Source organism: Cicer arietinum, chromosome 4 (genome assembly GCF_000331145.2).
Source record: "Cicer arietinum cultivar CDC Frontier isolate Library 1 chromosome 4, Cicar.CDCFrontier_v2.0, whole genome shotgun sequence".
NCBI classification, from domain to species: domain Eukaryota; kingdom Viridiplantae; phylum Streptophyta; class Magnoliopsida; order Fabales; family Fabaceae; genus Cicer; species Cicer arietinum.
Window position 1 is genome coordinate 16,941,611 of NC_021163.2, and position 4,531 is coordinate 16,946,141.

Here is a 4,531-nt window from a genome sequence, read left to right on the forward strand (position 1 = left end):
TGACTCAAACTAAAATAGACTACTATTACAAACAGTATTTTGGAAAAATGATAATCAAAATACTCACAAATTTTTATGGGACAAAACTCTTTTTGTTACCAACTAACTCACTTTCATGCATATATAGAAGAACAATAACACATTAGCGTTTTCAATCTCCCATTATCGCAGATAATTCATTCACAAGTATCATCTATCCATCGAAAATGTCAAACAATTTTTACATGTGTCTATAATTAGATTAACTGTTATTCTTTTCTGATATCTCTCTTAAAAAGTGTGTAAAAATATACTATAATACATGGAAAAAGTAACAATGAAAATTAGCTAAGTGATAGAAAGTTTATTCACCATGTTCCAAGTTACAAGATAGGAAGGAAAACACAACATTAGCTAAGTGACTTCTTTAAATTCAATTTTGATCTCATCCCGACATTGATAACATTGACATTTGACACATGATGTATTTAATCACAAGCTTATCACATATTTTCTTACGAAAAATAGATGTTAAGGTTACACACAATAAATATTTAACATCCAATTCTTCCACTATCAATACCTCAAATCATCTGGAACACGTAATCATAAGTTGGGTTAATGAACCATAGACACTAATTTCCATTAGTTAGAATGCTTTGGTTCATAATTTAAAATAGAATACTTGAACACTTTTTGGTCTACAATATAGAAAGGAAGAAGTGATCAAGCTATACAATATCACATCTACATTCCACCCACAGCTATCTATTGGTAATCATTAAGAAATTTTTATTTATTTGATGGAAATCATCTTACATTATCCCTTATTGTACTATTTCACACTCTAAAAAGTAGCTTTCCTTTATTTACAATAAACTAATATCTGAATGTTGGCAAAGTTGATGGTTTGCGTTTATATTGCAATAAAAATGCTAGGTCATTCAATAGAAGAAAGAATGGAGGTGTGGCTACCGGAAGATTCGGAAATGGCAGAGTTCTATCTGATTTAATAAGTAAGTCATATATATATAACAAGCATTAACTAATTATAATTCTATTATAGTCATTTATAATCACTAACTTATATAATTTGTTTAATCAGTATTATGATACAAATGTGTTTCGGGTGTGTGTTAATTTAGCGGCGGCTATGGGAGTGAAAGACGCATTACCAGCATATCTGAACGTAAATTTACAAGCTCAAGACCTTCCTACTAGAGTATGTTTTGCATCAGCTGACCAGGACTTGACGATATGACTGCAAACGTTCATGTACGTAGTAATAATAGCATTAATTAATTATTTTCAATCAATATTTGCTATCTTAAATTAATTATAAATATAATGAATAATATTGTGTGCAGAATGTTTTGACAATGGGCACTCAATTGAATAATTTTCAAGATTACATTGGAAAGTTGAAAGCACTTGTTGGAGCAGATAAAGCGGCTAACATCATCTACATATTCTTCTACTTTAGTTGGGACAAGTCAAAGTTTTCTCAAGGTGATCTATGAGGCAAATCAATTTCAATAATATTCATTAATTAATCTTGATTATTAATTTAATTTATTGATTGATTGATAAAAACAGAGTATATATCAATTGGGAGCACGACATGTATGGGTTCTAAGTACACTACCATTGGGATGCTTACCTGCAGCTAGAACAACAATTCAATGGCATGTTAGCTAATGGAGTTTCTAGTCTTAAAGCCACTCTTCCCGATTACGATGTTACATTTGTTGACGTCTATTCTCCTGTGCTTAGTCTCATAACAAACCCTTTCGCTTTAGGTAATTCATTCAATTTCATTACTACTCTATTATTAAACTAATATATAATTTATAAGTAATAAATTATTAAAGAAATGTTAAATGAATATTTCAGGATTCTTAAACGCATGAAACGGATGTTGTGGAATAGGGACATTTGAGATGGGAGCAGCATGCAACATATACAGTATTCAATGTCCAAGCACAGCATCCTACTTTTTCTGGGATGTTGCCCATCCTACAGAGAGAGCTTATCAGCTCACTCTCGCTTTGATGTTAAAAAATCTAAATTTTGATCTTACTAGTTATAATATTAGACTATTTATTTATCCAAACAAATTTTAAAAAAATAATTGGCTTGCAATTCTTCTTACTTATCCTAAATTTCCTTTCTTGTCCTGTATTTACCAATCATTCATTTTTAGCCCTCACATTAATTCGCAATTTATATTAAGAGAAAAAATTAAAGATTATGAAAATCTTCCTAATATAACTCACCAAATGTAGTTATTGAATTTGAGCCACTTATCTATCCTTGTAAACTGAACACCTTTAATCGTTAAATTTTGTACGTAGTCATTGTACCAAATAAAAAACCCTAATATTAAATCTGCTAACATCACCAAAATATTGCGAAATCAATATTATAGTAAAAAATAACTAGTTCGTTGCTTGATTAAATGATAGTTCTATGGTTAACGTTAATATAGAGCTGTACTTTTTGTAATCACTAAGAGGACCCCTTATTCTTCCATCATTATCATTTGCTTCTAATAAATAAAAAGTCCTCAATAAGAAAACTAAATGCCTCTAATAGTTTTATTGTTTATTTAAAAATAAATCATAATATTAAACAAAACAAAGGATAATTAAGGAACATTAAAATGAATCATAATATTAAACAAAATCAAATGATAATTAAAGAACATTAAAATGAATCATAATATTAAACAAAATCAAAGGATAATTAAGGAACATTAAAATGAATCATAATATTAAACAAAATCAAATGATAATTAAAGAACATTAGTGTGTAACTACAACGTAAACAAACGTTGTATTGTAATAGGTTTTGATATTTATTGTATTCTTTGATATCAATTTACTAATATATTTTTTTATAAGGATAAATTTTAATGAAGTGAGTATAAACAGTATCCTTAAATTCTAATAAAGATGAGTGTAAATAATATATTTTTAAAATGTTAGCACAATTAAAAAAAAACTATAGGCAAGTATCATACCATAATGCGACTTTGCATATTTCAATCACAAATTAATGTCTCTTGTTAAAGCAATCCTACTTCCAACCTTTTTTAAAAATCTGTTATCTTTCTTTTTTTATGTTGAAATATTTTTATAATATCATTTTTAATTGTATTTCTACAAATAATATCAGTCACAAACAATAACTTACAAAACACAAAATACGATTATAAATATGAAAACGTAGTCAAGTGGAGGGGTGAAAAAAAAATAAAAAACTTATGGAAAAAAAACAATTATCGATACAATTTTTTTTATTTTAAACCGTAAATTTGTTTATGAGTTGAAAATTTGGTTAATGGTAAATTACTTTATAGATTGTATTAAATATGTGATGTGATTTAATATTTTTATTGACTTAAATATCAATTAGAATAACAACTAAACAAGATGCAAAAAAATTTAAGAAATTAAAGAATTGTTACAAGATGGGATGAACTATTTCTAAAAATTTGCAATAAAGAAGTTTGAGTATAATATATATACATCATGCACATTGTTATGTGTAGAGAATCATGTAAATTGGTAAGGTAGAGCATCATGTAAATTAATATTAATACGAGTAGAACATCATATAAATTGGGTATGGACATATTATCACGCGTCAGCATTCATTAAAATGCAATTTTTTTCTCACTTTCTAGGCATCTTTTTGACTATTGGGAAGTTGTGAGACTTGTGCTCTAGCAGAGAAACTCAAAGACGGTCGTTTCTAACACCATTTTAGATTAGTTTTATCAAGAATCATTCATGAATCTTTGTTGTAATTTTTCTCTAATCTCTATCTTTTTTATCTCTGTCATGAGTAACTAAACCCTATTTGTTAGGGATGACTGTAACAAGATGAAACCCTTATTTTTTCTGATTTGATTTCTAGTTATATCAATGAGTTGATTGAATTATTTTTCTCTTCACTGAGTTTAATGTTTTTTATTACTTGATCAACATTAAAATGTTCTACGATTTGTATTTTGAAACGGAAGTGAACTTTATGAATACTTGAGATGAGAAATTCATGAATTTGTAGTTTAGGGATAGATACAGCTCATGAAACCAATTAAATTAGTTGCATAGACAATAATTTAGAAAGAGGATTACTGTACGGTAATGCTTAATTCTAATCTTAAATCCACTAAGGAATTAGGGGTTACTTTGGAATTAAAGGTTCTGTCACTAAGACATTAGGGCAAGAATAATAAAGAGAATTCGGTAATAATTCAATAAAGGAATTCAGTAACTAGGATCAAATTAGACACCAAGGTTGGATTCGAAGTGAAACTCATCCCTGACATTTTTCTCATTATAAAAGATCAATTTTATTATTGTTGTTAATTTCAAACATTATTTCAATCAACTTGGGAACCTTTTTGTTCAATTCTAGTAATCAAATATAATTCAATAGTAAAACGCAATCCTTGAGTTCGACACGCGGTACTACCATTTTATTATTACTTGCAACGATTCAGTACACTTGCTGAAACGCTATCAAGTTTTTGGCGCCGTTGCCG

General features: G+C 28.1%; 1 pseudogene; it reads left to right on the forward strand.

Annotated features, from left to right (window-relative positions):
• The first annotated feature begins 301 nt into the window (after positions 1–301).
• LOC101511651 (GDSL esterase/lipase At1g23500-like) lies at positions 302–2,102 on the forward strand (annotated as a pseudogene).
• The last annotated feature ends 2,429 nt before the right edge of the window (positions 2,103–4,531 follow it).